At 40.7% G+C, this 18,294-nt stretch overlaps 1 long non-coding RNA gene across 3 annotated transcripts in view; it reads left to right on the top strand.

Moving 5' to 3' along the window:
• The window catches only part of LOC139747221 (uncharacterized), a 54,962-nt gene extending 37,189 nt beyond the window's left edge, over positions 1–17,773 (top strand). For 2 of the 3 annotated variants that reach the window (XR_011712353.1, XR_011712354.1), the window contains exons 4-7: positions 8,442–8,542; positions 9,327–9,476; positions 14,746–14,879; positions 17,378–17,773. This is a non-coding gene — a long non-coding RNA (uncharacterized lncRNA). Of the gene's footprint in view, positions 1–8,441; positions 8,543–9,326; positions 9,477–12,278; positions 12,437–14,745; positions 14,880–17,377 lie in introns of all 3 variants that reach the window. The other variant, XR_011712355.1, reaches the window with a different exon arrangement.
• The last annotated feature ends 521 nt before the right edge of the window (positions 17,774–18,294 follow it).

The raw sequence follows: 18,294 nt of genomic DNA on the forward strand, positions 1-18,294 counted from the left end.
AATGTTTGAGGACAATATGTGGTCTGAGGTGCTTTGATCGAGTAAGTATTGAAAGAGTAAGGGAGATGTGTGTTAACAAAAAGAGTGTGGTTGAGAGAGCAGAAGAGGGTGTGTTGAAATGGTTTGGTCACATGGAGAAAATGAGTGAGGAACGATTGACAAAGAGGATATATGTGTCAGAGGTAGAGGGAAGAAGGAGAAGTGGGAGTCCAAACTGGAGGTGGAAAGATGGAGTGAAAAAGATTTTGAGTGATCGGGGCGCAAATATACAGAAGGGTGGAAGGCGTGCAAGGAATAGAGTGAAATGGATCGATGTGGTATACCGGGGTCGACCTGCTGTCAATGGATTGAACCAGGGCATGTGGAGCGTCTGAGGTAAACCATGGAAAGTTTTGTGGGGCCTTGGATGTGGAAAGGGAGCTGTGGTTTCGGTGCATTGCACATGACAGCTAGAGCATGAGTGTGAACGAATGTGGCCTTTTGTCTTTTCCTGGCGTTGCCTCGCTAGAGGGATTGGGTGGGTTAGGGGTGGGTGCGGGGTGGGATGGGGGTTGTGGTGGGGGGATGCTATTTCATATGTGGCGATGGCAATGGATGAAGGTAGCAAGTATGGATATGTACATATGTATATATGTCTACATTTGTGTATGTTTACCATATCGTTCCAATATACTCTATTCCTTGCACTCCTCTCACCCTCCTGTATGTTCAGGCCCCGATCGATCAAAATCTTTTTCACTCCATCCTTCTACTTTAAATTTGGTCTCATGCTTCTCCTTGTTTCCTTCACCTCTTGTTCATGTATCCTATTTGTCAGTCTTTCCTCACTCATTCTCTCCAGTAGTCTAAACCTTTTCAACACACTCTTCTGCTCTCTTAACCACACATCTCTCTTACCTTTTTATTGCTTACAGGGTCAAACCACCTCACACCAGATATTGTCCTCAGCCATTTTATTTCCAACACATTCAACCTCCGCCGCACGAACCTATCTATAGACCATACCTCGCAACCATAAAGCAATGTTGGAAATGCCTATTCCTTTAAGCATGCCCAATTTTGCTCTTCAAGATAACGTTCTCTCAAGCCAGGCATTATTAATCGCTCCCAGAACTTTGACCCCTACCCCACCCTGTGACTCACTTCCGCTTCCATGGTTGCGTTTGCTGCTGAGCCCACTCGCAGATATCTAAAACACTTCACTTCCTTCAGTTTTTCTCCATTCAAACTTACATCCCAATTAACGTTTCTCTCAGTCCTACTGAGCCTAAAAACTTTGCTCTTTTTCACATTTACTCTCAATTTTTTCCTCTCACACACTTTTCCAAACTCAGTCACCATCTGCAGTTTCTCACATGAATCAGCCACTAGAGCTGTGTCATGAGCGAGCAACAACTGACTCACTTTCCAAGTCCTCTCATCCAAAACAGACTGCATACTTGCCCCTCTCTCCAAAACTCTTGCATTCACCTCCCTAAACAATCACTACCCTCTTTCATGCGTTCAACGCCCACCTTCCTTATACAGCATGCATCATTTGCACATGACATCACTGCTTCCTTAAATACATCCCATTCCTCACCCACGCCTCTCATGTCATTTGCTCTTGCCTTTTGTCATTCTACATTCAAAATATCCTGGTACTTCCTCACAGAAGAGTCTTTTCCAAGCTCACTTACTCCCACCACTCTCTTCTCGCTAGCAATCTCTCCTTTTTGTTGAAAACCTCCACAAATCTTCACCCTCGCCTCCACAAGATAGTGATCAAACATCCCTCCACTTGCCCCTCTCAGCGCATTTACACCCAAAAGTCTCTCTTGTACACGCCTATCAAATAACAGGTAATCCAATATATTTTTTTGTACATATCTGCCATTTCCCGCGTTAGCTAGGTAGCGTTAAGAACAGAGGACTGAGCCTTAGAGGGAATATCCTCACTTGGCCCCATTCTCTGTTCCTTCTTCTGGAAAATTCAGAACGGGATGGGATCGTGTGAACGAATGTGGCTTTTTTTGTTTTTTTTCTGGCTCCACGTCGCTGAAGCAGGGGGTGGCGATGGTGTTTCTTATGGGTTAGCATGGCGCCAGAAATGGGTGAAGGCAAGTATGAATATGTACATGTGCATATATGAATATGTCTGTTATGTGTATGTGTATGTATTTGTGTATATGTGTGGATGTTTCATGGCGCTACCTCGCTGACGAGGGAAAAGGCGATCCATATCATTTCTTCGACTGATATCTGTACGAGACTGGTGGTATGATTTGTTAACCGGTTATTTCGAGACCGAGGTGCGACCAGCCCCCGTGACGAATTGCCGCTGTCTGGTAGGATGGGTAGGCGTCTCGATCTGACCTCCCTCGCGTGACGTGTGATGTGAACTGAATTGACCTCTACGGTCACACAATGTAGCCAACTAGCTGACATCTACCGGCCCTTTAATCTTTTTTTACCATGCAGTTGTAATGCAATTTAATTCTTTATTCGCACACCTAAGAGTTACGTGTAGGTGAGAAGTAGGATAAAGTCCAGAAGAGCGAGGACAGGATGTAAAATATAGGACAGGGTAATAAGCTAAAGGTGTGGGCCACAAAAGTTTGTGAGAGCAAGGTGTGGGTCAGGAGAGTAAGCATGGAGTGTGGCACAGGAAAGTGGGTGAGAGTAGGGTGCGGGCGAGGAGAGTGACTAAAAGTGAAGTTTGGACCAAGGGTGAGTGAGAGTGGAATGTGGGCCAGGAGAGTGAGAGTGTGAAGTGTGCCAGAGTGGCTGACATTAATTCTAAAGTCTATAGCAAAATTGTCATTATAATCTTTGTAAATAGTTCTCATATCTTGTCATGAAATAGGCATCCCTTTAAACTCTCAGTATTACAACCTAACCAGACATGATTTGTCATGGAACGGACTTTTTCTTGTATGGCAGGTATTATGAACTGAATAGTCATTATAGTTCAGTAGGCAAGTGAAAAGTTCTTCATCGTAACCCATTCTTCATTAGTATACAAGGAATACAAAGGGATGAAAACAACAGATCAATAGGTCATCTGCAGTCTGTGATAGTAGAGGAGATAAGAATCAGAGGGTAGGTAAACATTCGACAAATGCACATCTACCTAGACGTTAATAAAGTAATCTTTGGACCTAAAACTAAATATTGGTGACTCATTCCAAGTCCTTTGGCCCTTTTGAAAGGCTGTAGAGTGCTTCATCTCAGTCTCTTTTCTTAGCTAAATAAGTTTAGGTCTTTTAGATGGCCTCAGCAGTTGTAATTTTCCACTTGGTGACTGACCATGGTAACTTCCCTGTGTTCTCTCTATTGGATCTGTGTGTTTCCTGAACACAGCATTCAAAGTGAGGACGCACCAGTGAATGGCAAGATATGGAAATTAATACCTTACCTATGAAGCATAGAGTTGTGCTTGCCTTCTTTACAGCTTCTAGGTACTTGCTTGATTCTAGATCATCTGGAATAGTTATACCTAGGTCCCAATCCTCATTTATGTTTTGTAGATTACAGAATTGATACCGTATTTCTTCCTTTTATATTTCCGATGTGCAAGACTAAAAATGATACCGAGATCTAAATTGCTAATCATAAGTCCAGGCCATCAGATGGTCTACTTTAGTTTTTTACGAGAATTTACACGAGAAAGGCAGATAACAAGAGGCCTGATTGGCCCAAAACATGGTTGTCTGGTAAAAAAAGAAAAAAGAAGATGAGTTTTTTTTTACAAGAAAATGGAACTCCGTTTAGCAGTTTTTTCAGTTATCACCGACTCCCTGTAAAGTGTAGACTTCGCGTAGACGTCGACACCAGCGGTAACGGGGACACTAGATTAGTCTTCTAGTGTCCCCGTTACCGCTGGTGTCGACGTCTACGCGAAGTCTACACTTTCTTTAGGGAGAAGAGATCCAATCGTTTTAGCTTCTCTCCGTATGCCAGATTTCTAATGAATGGGATCAGTTTTGTCACGCTTCTTTGTTCTTGCTTTAATTTTTCCACGTTTTTTTTTAATAGTTTGGACTGCATATTTAAGGTGTGGTCTTACTAGAGAATCATACAGTGTGAGAATTGTTTCTGGGGACTTGTAATCTATGTTGCTAGATATGAAGCTTAACATTTGATTACCTTCTTTACTTGCTGCTTGACAGTGTTTATCGTACTTCAGATTGTTGTTAATGACAACTCCAAGGTCCTTTTCTTCATTTACATTAGTTAGAAAATTTCCTAATAATTTGTAGTCGTAACGTATATTCTTGTCTCCAAAGTATATTACTTTACACTTGTCTACATTAAACTTCATTTGCCATCCGTTTGACCACTCTGCTAGTAAGTTAAGATCGCTTTGAATAATTTTGTAGTCCCATTTGTTTACAGCTCTGCATCTACATGAGTTAACGTGAGAAAGACAGATAACAGGGGGCCTCATTGGCCCAAGACTGGGTTATCTGGCAAAGGAAAAAGATTTTAACTTGACAAGAAAATGGAATTCCGCTCAGTAGTTTTGTAAGCTATAACCGAATCCCTGCTGCTGCATATCATCCTTCTAGCGTTCCCGTTGCCGCTGTCGTTTATACAATTCATTTCTGGTGTTTTCCTCAGAATATACCTGAATTTATATAATATTTGTTCAAATGACTTTAGAAGGTAATTACAGTCTTAGCATTCACGGCGTCTGACCGTAACTTATCCCAGTGTTCAATACACCTATAGGGAAAAAACGCTTTTACCTACGTCCGTACAACATCTATCTTTGAGTTTTATTCCATTTGTCCTGGTTACTGCATTTTTTGTATCTCGAAAAGATGTTCGTGATTTGATCTACCAAACTTGTTCAGAATTTTGAAAACGTGGATTAAGCCGCCGCAAAGTCGACGTTTTTCAAGGGAGAAGAGATCCAATCTTTTCAGCCTCTCTTCGTAAGCTCGATTTCTAAGGGATTGGATCAATTTTGTCACGCTTTTTTGTACTTACTCTAATTTGTTCTCGTCTTCTTTATAGTTTGGGGACCAAAAGTGGACTGCATATACGATGTATGGTCTTACTAGAAAATTATAAAGTGCGAGAATTGTTTCTGGTGTCTTGTAATCTATGTTCCTGACCATGAAACCTAACAATGGGTTGCCTTTTTTACTTGCTGCGTGACACTGTTTATTGTACTTCAGATTGTTGTCAATGACAACTCCAAGGTCTTTTTCTTCATTTGTCTTAGAGAGTTTCCTAATAGTTTGTAGTCTTAACGTATATTCTTGGCTCCAAAGTGCATAACTTTACACTTGTCGACATCAAACTTCATTTGCCATCCGTCTGACCACTCTGCTAGTAAGTTAAGATCTCTGAACTATTTCGAATTTCTGCTTGTTTATCTCCTAGTTTAATATCATCAGCAAATTTGAAGATCTTAGATATGACACCGAGTTCTAGGTAATCTATGTATATCATGAAAAGAAATGGGCCTAAGTCCGACCCGTGTGGCACACCACTCGTTACGTTTAGCCAATCTGAGGTTTTTCCCGGTAAGCCAGTCTCTAATCCATGTGACAAAGTTGTTCACCGATTCCGTGTGCTTTGAGTTTATGTAAAAGTCTCTTGTGAGGTATTTTACCGAAAGCCTTTTGGAAATCTATATATGCTAATCAGACGGTACTTTTTTCGTCCCAGTTCTGATACATAACATAAAAAAATCCAGCATATTCGTCAGGCAGGATCTTCTCTCACGGAAACCGTGTTGGTTGCCCGATATAATTTTGTGTTCTTCCAGAATGTGACAATTTTATCTCGTATTATTTTTTCCATCTTTTTTCTAACACTGACGTAAGGCTAATTGGGTGGCAGTTCAAGGGACGTTTTTTGTTTCCTTTTTATGTGTAGGAGTAACATTTGCTAGTTTCCTGTCAGTTAGTACCTGACCATCCGATAGACATTTGTTGAATATTTTTGTTATGGGATGTATCAGCTGTCTCCTGACCTCTTTTAAAAGTCTTAGAGCTACGTTATCTGGGCCGATGGATTTGTTAGGATTTAATTGGTCCAGTTATTTAAGTACTTCAGAGCTCTATATTTCTCTAACCTACAATTCTTTTCATCAGATCCTTGAAACATTTCCATTAGGATTATTCTTAACTATAAAGGAATTCTTTCTTCTCCCTCGTTTACTTTGGCTTATGACCATCTTACACTCTCTTTGGATTTTGATTTGTTCTTGGCAATTTTCATCGATTCCCAGTGATTTGAATTTCTGATATGTTTTCTCTCGACCTCGAGTATCGTGTATTCAGAAATATTCCACATGTCCTCTGCTGTGTGAACGTCTAGAATTTTCGTCCAGTCGATACAGCGACTTTCGTGTCTAATATCTTCAAAATTTGCTCGCCTGTAACCTGGTATCAGGTGTCTATTGTCATTCATTACACAGACTAAATGTATCGCTAATTGAATCAAACTGTGACCGCTGTTTCACATACTCTCGCCTACTCCGCAAGAGTTGATTGAGTTTATGTCATTGGTGAGGACAACATCAAGAATGTTCTAGAAAAGCGTCTTCAATCAGTTCCGTTAGTCTCGTTCCCTCTCGGTCACCTGTTAACGTGTTCCACTTCACGTTTGGACTGTTGAAGTCTCCTACTATTATAACTTCTTTACTGGTTACTGTAGTTTTACTTTCATTGTATAGCATCATATTATTTTCCTTTTTGCTTAGGAAGTCTGTTGATAATGCCAAGACGTAGTCTACTTTTGAACTTTTCTGTTATGTCAAAATAGAGTCGTAAGTGTGTGTGTCTATATTGCTTATCTTAACAGAGCTTATATTGTTATCAACATAGACAAAACTCCACGTTTCTGAGATTGCAGTAATGTTCGGTTTTTCAGTAACTGCAAAGGATACCAGTTTCTCGCTTATCATAATGATGTTCCGGGCATTTGTGTATATTTATATTCCTTGAAGCTGATTTCTGGACTACATTTGCCTTATTTATTTTGTTGTCGGTCTATGTGTTTGTAATATTGCTGTTAATGTCTACGTAGAGATTTTGATTTATGTTGTAAATTTATTTTGCAGGTTAGGATGTCTACGAATTATGATATCTCACGGACATTTATCAGAAACAGAATTGGTCCAAAGAATGATCCTTGCAAAGCGCCACTTGTTACGTAAAACTTATCTTAGACTTCACTGTTAATCAATACATTGCGTTTCGGCTACTTTAAATTTTTTATGACATATAAATACAATATATTTCATACCAAGCTTTAGCTCGTAATTATTAAAGATTTTGTCATGTTTTCCGACAAAGTGAACAAGTGATTGATTCTCAATTTACGTTGCCATCAATCCCAAGATGATATAACCATAATGAGCCTTGTAACTTGGCTGTAGATAGTTTCTCGAAACAGCGCTGTTAATAACCGAAACAATAACTATAACTTGGGATGAAATAAGAAATTGCTCATTACTGATGCCCGCAGAGATTGTTCATGCTTAAACTTACTGATAGTCGAGAAGCCTGCCCATTACTGAATTTCGAAATAATTTCAGTGCAAAAAAGTTTCTTGACCCAAGAGTAAATCCGTACAACTTTTACGAAGTCATCTCGCGCACAGTGTCCAAGTTGACAGCATTAACTTGCCCTTATTTCCTTTATCATCATCCTCATCCAGTACAGTTCACACAATTCAGTATAGTTACTTAATCTAAAATCAACTGACATTTATTAGATCATAACATTAATGGTAATCTTCAGCCTTGGAAGGACATGCTAAGCCAGACGGACAGACTGAGTACACCAGATGAGGACAGAAATGATATAAAGGCTATTGTAGCGAGGTTAGACAGAGGAAGCCTAATGATGTCACAAAATATAGAAGAATATGAAGTACGAAATACAAGAAATTTTAAAGAAAGAGTGTAATGTAGAGAGAGGCGATATGAAGCAAATGATTAAGAGATTATACTGAACTGGGAAAAGGGGTGTGTAAGACTCAGTTCTCGTCACAGCTACACTTGAGAACTAAGTATAATACCAGTTTCCTATCGACCCATCGGCCGACTCAAGTTCAGGTATAAATGATTAAACATTAATCTTATGTGTTTGCCTTTAGAAATACAGAATGGTTTGTGCTTATGAAGGTCTCACGTAATGTTATTTATCTGGACTAAATGCATCCCTAGTGACACGAGGATTAGGCTAAGACAAACCCTATTTCACTTTGCTCTGGGCTTGGATCAACATCACTACTGTTTACAATGAGCTAACGTCATCCATACTCCCGGTTTCAGTGGATCAAGATCAAAACCACAGCTTTTATCATTTGATTAAGGTCAAGTCCACTACCGTTCACAACGAAGTAAGGTCAGTCATACTTTTATATTCACATTTGCCCTTATCGTCAGCTCAGGAAAAAGTTCAGGCCGACTAATAGTAATATCTTGTGTGTTGCAGGTGTGGTTGGTAACATTATGGACTGACCGCAGGGCTGCCAGTTGTGGTGGCTCCATTATCAGCAGCCAATGGGTCATGACTGCTGCCCATTGTCTATCCAGGTGAGCCGTTGCTGTGTTAACAGTTGAGCCATCACTATGTCACCAAGTAAGCCCTTACTATGTCATCAGGTGAGCCCTTATTCTGTCACCAGGTGAGCCCTCACTATGTCATCAGGTGAGCTCTCAATAAGTCATTAAGTGATCCTTTACTCTGTCACCAAGTGAGCCCACACTATGTCATCAGGTGAGCTCTCATTAAGTCATTAAGTGATCCTTTACTCTGTCACCAAGTGAGCCCTCACTATGTCATCAGGTGAACCCTTAGTTTGTCACTAGGTGAGCCCTCACCATGTCACCAAGGGATCCCTCATTGTGTCACCAGGTGGTTCCTCATTGTGTCACCAGCTGAGGACTTAATATATCGCCAATATATCTCTTACCAGGTCAGCAGGTGGACCCCCAGTGTCAATAGATAAAATCTAACCACATCACCAAATAATCCTTCAGTGTCACACGGTAGTCTCTCAACAAGGCACCAAGTCAGCCTCCGCGTCACCAGGTAAGCCCTCCCTGTGTTACCAGGTGAACCTCTCATGCCTTATAAGACAGCCATAGCAAAGGTAAGTTAAATAGATAGTGTATGTTTTCATGCATCAGTAGGGGAGCGAACACCACTTATCATCCATGGAGTAAAATATAAATGAATGGTAATAACACAATCTTGATCCTTTCTTTCTGACATTTGAAGAAAGATCTTCATTACATTTAGTAAATCACAATTATTTTCATATAAAGAACAACTGTTGTAATTCTGGTCGTGTGATCATTTGTTCCACCTCCACAGGTCTAATATTCCGGTTACGATCATCAGAGTCACTGTTGGCGCCCACGATAGACTGATCCCTGGCACCACCGGGGGATACAATGTTTATGCCTCGGCCTACGCCATTCACTGGAGCTACGGATTCCCTGCTTATGACATAGCTCTCATCCAGTGAGTCCAAGCGAGCTCCAGGTGATAGGAAAGTGTTTCTTGGGTTAGTTATGTTGAGGCTCTCTGGACGTGTAGGTCTCAGTGCTCGAACTGAAAGTCAGTTACAGAGCTGAAGAAAAGTGGAGAAACATTCAGTTGATCCTAATGCTCACCTTGTGGAACTGAATTTGCCATCTCTAGAAGTTCTTCAGAAAGCTCAGTAGAAAATTATCGTAGGTAATGACTTCCTTCTGCATCAAAGTTGGTAGACGAGCGAATTTGTGATATGCGATCTCTTCATATAAAGATTGTATATGCTTTCTCTCCGACAGGTTTTAGTATGTCTTGGAAACTTCATAATCTGAAAATATGACTTAAATCCGTTGTAGCCAAAGTTATCTAAACAAAATTTAACAGTATCAAGTTATACGTTGGTAAAGCATACTACACGTATCTATGTAACACTGACTTAAAGAAACTTTGCGCAAAGGAACGTTTCTGGTAAAGAGGTACAACACTAATCTGTTTGATGTAAGTAGTAAAAATTGACTCCTCAATAGTCGATAGCTTTGACTCTAACATACAACTTTCTTACTAATCATCTGTACTTTTCTTTCAGTACCCAAGCAATAATTGGACAATGACATCAACATATTCTTATCTCTGTAATTTGCATATGCATCAAGGTAACTCTGATACCTTTTACTATATCTTCTACGTCGGACTAGATATCTGAATGGAGTATCTACTATTAACGGCAAGTAAAATTGCAAAGGAAACCCTAGACAGTTCTGTCAATAGATCCTCAGTAACTGAAACTGAAGTATCAATTCATATGACATTTAATTCATACTTTTCTTATGTATTCAGGGAACCAGTGATGGCTTCCGCAAAAGATGCCTATGACATGAGAAAGGTGGGAGTTGGGCAGATTAGAAAGGGTAGTGAGTGGTGGGATAAAGAAGCAAGATTGTTAGTGAAAGAGAAGAGATAGGCATTTGGACGATCTTTGCAGGGAAATAGTGCAAATAACTGGGAGATGTATAAAAGAAACAGGCAGGAAGTCAAGGAAAAGATGCAACAGGTGAAAAGGAGGGCAAATGAGAGTTGAGGTGAGAGAGTATCGTTGAATTTTAGGAAAAATAAAAAGATGTTTTGGAAGGAAGTAAATAAAGTGCGTAAAACAAGAGAACACATTAGAAGATCGGTGAAGGGGGCTAATGGGGAGGTGATAACAAGTAGTGGTGAAGTGAGGAGATAAAGTGATTATTCTGAAGGTTTGTTTAATGTGTTTGATGATAGATTGGTAAATATAGGGTGTTTTGGTCGAGGTGGTGTACGAAGTGAGAGGGTTAGGGGGAATGGTTTGGTAAACAGAGAAGAGATAGTGAAAGATTTACGGAAGATGAAAGAAGGCAAAGCGGGGGGTTTAGATGGCACTGAAGTGGAATTTATTAAAAAAAGGAGTTGACTGTGTTGTTGACTGGTTAGTGAGGTGAATCAGTGTATGCTTGGTTCATAGTAAAGTGCCTGAGGATTAGCGGAATGCATTCATAGTGCCATTGTACAAAGGCAAAGGGGAGAAAGTAGAGTGTTCAAATTACAGAGGTATAAGTTTGCTAAGTATTTCTGGGAAATTCTATGGGTGGGTATTGATTAACAGGGTGAAGGCATGTACTGAGCATTAGTTTGGGAAGTGCAGCATGGTTTCAGAAGTGGTAAAGGTTATGTGGATCAGGTGTTTGCTTTGAAGAATGTATGTATAAGATACTTAGAAAAACATATGGATTTGTATGTGGCACTTATGGATCTGGAGAAGACATATGATAGAGTTGATAGAGATGTTCTGTGGAAGGTATTAAGAGTGTATGGTGTGGGAGGTAAGTTGCTAGAAGTAGTGAAAAGTTTATAGAGGATGTAAGGCATGTGCGCGAGTAGGAAGAGAGAGAGGTAAATGCAAAAGGTTTGGAGAGAGGAGCAAGAATGTAATCTGTTATGGATGAAAGAGCTTGGGAAGTGAGTCAGTTATTATTCGCTGATGATACAGCCCTGGTGGCTGACTCGGGTGAGAAACTGCAGAGCTTCGTGACTTCTCCAGGAGAAAGACTGGAGTAAGTGAAGTATTTCAGATATTTAGGAGTGGATTCAGCAGCGGATGGAACCATGGAAGCGGAAGTGAGTCAGAGGGTAGGGGAGGGGGTGAAGGTTCTGTGAGCGTTGAAGATTGTGTGGAAGGCGAGAATGTTATCTCGGAGGGCAAAAATGGATATGTTTGAAGGAATAGTAGTTGCAACAATATCATATGGTTACGAGGCTTGGGCTATGGATAGGGTTCTGCGGAGGAGGGTGGATGTGTTGGAAATGAGATGTTTGAGGAAAATATGTTGTGTGAGGTGGTTTGATCGAGTATGTAATGAAAGGGTAAGAGTGTGGTTGAGAGAGCGGAAGAGGATGTACTGAAATGGTTTGGTCACATGGAGAGAATCAGTGAGAAAAGATTGACAAAGACGATATATGTGTCAGTGGTGGAGGGAACGAGAAGTGGGAGACCAAATGGGAGGTGGAAGGATTGGTGAAAAAGATTTTGAGCGACCATGGCCTGAACATACAGGAGGGTGAAAGGCGTGCAAGAAATAGAGTGAATTGGAACGATATGGTATACCGGGGTCGACATGCTATCAATGGAATGAACCAGGGCATGTAAAGCGTCTGGAAAGTTTTGTATGGACCAGATGTGGAAAGAAAGCTGTGGTTTTCGGTGCATTACACATGATAGCTAGAGACTGAGTTTGAACGAATGTGGCCTTTGTTTTCTTTTCTTAGCACTACCTCGCGCACTCCCGGGAGGAGAGGAATGCCATTTCATATGTGAGGGCGTGACGACGGAAATGGGTGAAGACAACAAGAGTGAATATGTACATGCATATATATACACGAATATGTCTGAGTATGTATATGTATGTACAAAGTGAAATGCATAGGTATGTATATGTGGGTGTTTGGGCGTGTTTTATACATACATGTGTATATGGGTAGGTTGGGCATTATTTCGTCTGTTTCCTTGAGCTACCTCGCTAATGCGGGAGACAGCGACAAAGTATTTTAAAGAAACAATAACCATGCTCTTCTTTATATATATATATATATATATATATATATATATATATATATATATATATATATATATATATATATATATATATTACAGAGGTATAAGTTTGTTGAGTATTCCTGGTAAATTATATGGGAGGGTATTGATTGAGAGGGTGAAGGCATGTACAGAGCATCAGATTGGGGAAGAGCAGTGTGGTTTCAGAAGTGGTAGAGGATGTGTGGATCAGGTGTTTGCTTTGAAGAATGTATGTGAGAAATACTTAGAAAAGCAAATGGATTTGTATGTAGCATTTATGGATCTGGAGAAGGCATATGATAGAGTTGATAGAGATGCTCTGTGGAAGGTATTAAGAATATATGGTGTGGGAGGCAAGTTGTTAGAAGCAGTGAAAAGTTTTTATCGAGGATGTAAGGCATGTGTACGTGTAGGAAGAGAGGAAAGTGATTGGTTCTCAGTGAATGTAGGTTTGCGGCAGGGGTGTGTGATGTCCCCATGGTTGTTAAATTTGTTTATGGATGGGGTTGTTAGGGAGGTGAATGCAAGAGTTTTGGAAAGAGGGGCAAGTATGAAGTCTGTTGTGGATGAGAGAGCTTGGGAAGTGAGTCAGTTGTTGTTCGCTGATGATACAGCGCTGGTGGCTGATTCATGTGAGAAACTGCAGAAGCTGGTGACTGAAATTGGTAAAGTGTGTGAAAGAAGAAAGTTAAGAGTAAATGTAAATAAGAGCAAGGTTATTAGGTACAGTAGGGTTGAGGGTCAAGTCAATTGGGAGGTGAGTTTGAATGGAGAAAAACTGGAGGAAGTGAAGTGTTTTAGATATCTGGTAGTGGATCTGGCAGCGGATGGAACCATGGAAGCGGAAGTGGATCATAGGGTGGGGGTGGGGGCGAAAATTCTGGGAGCCTTGAAGAATGTGTGGAAGTCGAGAACATTATCTCGGAAAGCAAAAATGGGTATGTTTGAAGGAATAGTGGTTCCAACAATGTTGTATGGTTGCGAGGCGTGGGCTATGGATAGAGTTGTGCGCAGGAGGATGGATGTGCTGGAAATGAGATGTTTGAGGACAATGTGTGGTGTGAGGTGGTTTGATCGAGTAAGTAACGTAAGGGTAAGAGAGATGTGTGGAAATAAAAAGAGCGTGGTTGAGAGAGCAGAAGAGGGTATTTTGAAATGGTTTGGGCACATGGAGAGAATGAGTGAGGAAAGATTGACCAAGAGGATATATATGTCGGAGGTGGAGGGAACGAGGAGAAGAGGGAGACCAAATTGGAGGTGGAAAGATGGAGTGAAAAAGATTTTGTGTGATCGGGGCCTGAACATGCAGGAGGGTGAAAAGGAGGGCAAGGAATAGAGTGAATTGGAGCGATGTGGTATACCCGGGTTGACGTGCTGTCAGTGGATTGAATCAAGGCATGTGAAGCGTGTGGGGTAAACCATGGAAAGCTGTGTAGGTATGTATATTTGCGTGTGTGGACGTATGTATATACATGTGTATGGGGGTGAGTTGGGCCATTTCTTTCGTCTGTTTCCTTGCGCTACCTCGCAAACGCGAGAGACAGCGACAAAGCAAAAAAAAAGAAAAAAAAAAAATGAATAATAGTGATAATAATAATGATAATGATGATAATAATGATAATGATAATAATAATAATAATAATAATAATAATGATAATAATAATAATAATAATAATAATAATAATAATATTAATAATAATAACAATAATAATAATAATAATGATAATAATAATGATAATAATAATAATAATAATGATAATAATGGTAATAATAATAATAATAATAATAATAATAATAATAATAATAATAATAATAATAATAATAATAATAATAATAATAATAATAATAATTATAATAATAATGATAATAATAATAATAATAATGATAATAACAATAATAATAATAATAATAATAATAATAATAATAATGATAAAATAATAATAATAATAATAATACTGATAATCATTATAATACTAATAATAATAATGATAATGATAATAATCATTATCATAATGATAACGATACTAATACCTTGCATATATAATTTGCAGTCATTTGAATGTAGAACAGGTAAACATTTCTTCATCCCATAAAGTGAATTATCACTATGCGCATCAATGGCCGATATCAGTCGTCATGTTGTGTCCCTTTTATGTCCAGGTACGGCACCGAGAAACTTAAGAGACATTGAGACGAAGGGAGTTTCCTTAAGTACGTGCAGGTCAGTCTATGGCCAAGGACTCTCCGACACGGTCCTCTGCACCGACGGCACCAAGTTGAAGAAAGCTTGTTATGTAAGTCCTTCTCTTTTTTTTTTTTTCCAATATCAACAAATTTCTGAGTAGATCTACCGTAATCTCTAATGATCTTCCAACTGGAGTATCTTATGTGTTGGCTTCCTTACAAACTTTATTTGTGTAGTGACCTTCCATCTGACCAACAGTATAGTATTGTCCTCTTACCATATGTACTGACCTCCAGCTTGATGTATATTATGTATTGATTCCTGACCAAAGCACCTTTTAGTAAACCTCTCATGTGATTCTCCTTGTGATGATGTATCACGTGATCTACGCTGTGTGTTGACGTCCCACTTCACTGTGTGTTGATGTCACAGTTTGTGTGCCATGTGTTTGACCCACAATTTGTGTAGTGATCCCCTAAGATAGTGCGGTGTGTATGGTGACCTATGAGATGTTGCCATCCAGGTGGCTGTGTTTAGTGGTGACCTCTCAGATGGTGCACCTTGTGGTGACCTTCCAGTAAGCTCGTCTTGTGTGGTAACCTCCCAGATGGTGCACTTTGTGGTAACTTTGCTGAAGGCCCGCCTTGTGTGGTAACCTCCCAGATGATGCAATGTGTGGTGACCTGCCAGTAGGCCGTCTTGGTTGCTAACCTCCCAGATGGAGCACTGTGTGGTAACCTTCCAGTAGGCCCGCCTTGTATAGTGACCTCTCAAAGATTGCATCATGCGTCTTGACCTTCCAATAAGCTCACTTTGTTTACTAACCTCACAGATGGTGCACTCTTTGGTGACCTTATATGTAATATACTATCTGTGGTGACGTCATAGTTGATGCATTGTTTGGCAACCGAATAATTGGCGCAGTATGTGGTGCATTGTGAAGCCATCTAAGAGATGGTGCACGATGTATTGACCTGGTAGATGATACACTCTGCAGTGACCGTCCACGAAGGACAATCTGCGGTGACCTTTCAGATGGTACAATATGAGTAGTAAATGTCCAGATGATGCACTATGTGTAGCGACCTTTTACTACTTTATGTGGTGACTTCCTATTTGGTGAACTATGCGTGGTAATCTTTCAGATGGTGCACTGTGTGTAGACCTTCCATATGATGCAATAAGTAAAATGACCTTCAATTAGGACTGCCTTGCGTAGTCACCTTTCAGATGGTGCAAGGCTTGGGGACCTCCTGGTGAGCCTACATTTGATGGTAACCTCCCAGATGGTGCCCTGTGTGGTGACCTTCCAGTAGGTCTGCTTTGTCTTGTAGCCTCCCAGACGGTGCAATGTGTGGTGTCTTTGTCGTAATCCCGCTATGTACGGTGGCCTCCCAGATGGTGCATTGTATGGTGACCTTACGGTAGAGGCGCCTTGAATGGTGACATTTCAGATGGTGTATTATGCGTCGTAACCTTCCAAAAGGCCGATCTTGTCTACTGATCTCCCGGATGGTGAACTCTGTAGTGCCCCTCCATGTAATGCACCATCTGTGATGACCTCACAGTAATTGAATTGTTTGGCAATGTAATAGATGGTTTTTAATGCGTAGTTGTGCGGTGACCTCACAAGTAGTACAATGTATAGCCATTTAACAGATGGTGCACTATGTATGGTGACCTGGCAGATGGTGCACTATGTATTGTGACCTGGCAGATGGTGCACATTGTGGTGACCTTCCACAAAGTGCACTCTATGGCGACCTTTCACATGATGCACTATGTGAGGTTACCTCTCAGACTGTGCACCGTGTGTATTATTCCCATGTGATGCACCATGTGAAGTGACCTTCCAGTAAGGTCACCTTGCGTAGTGACCTTCCAGATGGTGCACTGTGTTGTGATTCAGTAGACCCACCTTGTGTAGTAACCTCTCAGGTGGTCCACTGTGTGGTGACCTCCCAGTAAGGCCACCTTATGTGGTGGCTTTCCAGATGATGTACCTTTTGGTAACCTTTCTTGTGGCGTACGGTGCGTCGGCCTCTCAAATGGTGCGCTGTGTGGTGACCTGCTTGAAAATGTACCGTCTGATGACTTCTCAGATGGTGCGCTGTGTGGTGACCTTCCTGAAGATGTACCGTGTGGTAACCTTCCAGATGGTCCACTATGTGTATTGGCTTTCCAGTAGGTCTGCCTTCTATGGTGAAATACCAGGTGTTGCACTGTGTTGCGACTTTCCAGTAGACCCATCTTATGTGGTAATCTCCCAGATGATGCACTGTGTGGTGACCTCCCAGTACACCCGCTTTTTGTGGTAACGTCCTAGATGGAGCGTTGTGTGGTGACCTCCCAATACACCCGCTTTTTGTGGTAATCTTCCAGATGGAACGCTGTTTGGTGACCTCCCAGCACACCTGCTTTGTGTGGTAACCTCCCAGTTGGTGCATTGTGTGGTGACCTTTTAGTAGACCCACTTTCTGTGGTACATTCCTAATTGATCTACAGTATGTGTACTCCAACATATCCCATTATCATCCTCATTTTCTTTCCTTTCTAGTTAAACATCCACTTTTATGTTTACTACACTCTCCTCACTCCTCCTCACAGGGTGACTCAGGCAGACCAGCCATAATAGAGAGGAATAGACGAATGTATCAGGTGGGTGTGGTCAGCTTTACCGGGTCCTGCACCTCAACACGACCCGACGGACATTGTCGCGTCGCCCGCATGGTTGGCTGGATATGGTATTTTCTTGGTTATTCCTTTTAAAAGTAACAGACGCCTCCTGATTTGGTCAAACATTACCCTTCAACCATTTGATGATAGATTTTTTTCTATTTTCCATTTCACATTTTGAGTGAATTCTCACCGTTGGATATTTTGATATGTTGAATATGTATTCAAATTTGTCTTTTATGAACTTGTAAATGTCTTTCCTTCAACCTAACTAATTTCACCCTATTTGTGGACATGATGTAAAGTGCAATAAAAGCGGCAAAGTTGTCACTAACTTTTTGTATATCCCCTGATGGAGATGATAAGACCAGTGGCTAGCAGTAACTACCATCCTCCACTCTGGCTCTCTTGGCCAGCCAGTATCCACCTCCCTGGCTCTCCTGGCCAACAAGCAGCCACCGTCCAAGCTATGCTACCCAGCCAAGAGCCAATCCTGGCCAGCCAAGAGCCATTTCATCGCCATAACAATACAACCACCGTGATAATATAGTAACCATGATCATATTGCCGAAATGAAACTAAAACTACCATTCAATATATTCACTATGACAATAAATCCACGATGACAATATAGTCACTATTGCAGTATAGACACCATGACAATGTACATAGTCACTGTAACAAGATAAGTACCATGACAATGTACATAGTCACTGTAACAAGATAAGTACCATGACAATATAACAGAATATAAGCACCATCGAAATACAGTCATCACGACAATATATACATCATTACAATATAGTTATCTTAATGATTTACACACCTGGACAATGGAGTCACCATGA

The sequence above is a fragment of the Panulirus ornatus genome, chromosome 67, assembly GCF_036320965.1.
Source record: "Panulirus ornatus isolate Po-2019 chromosome 67, ASM3632096v1, whole genome shotgun sequence".
In the NCBI taxonomy this organism is placed as follows: domain Eukaryota; kingdom Metazoa; phylum Arthropoda; class Malacostraca; order Decapoda; family Palinuridae; genus Panulirus; species Panulirus ornatus.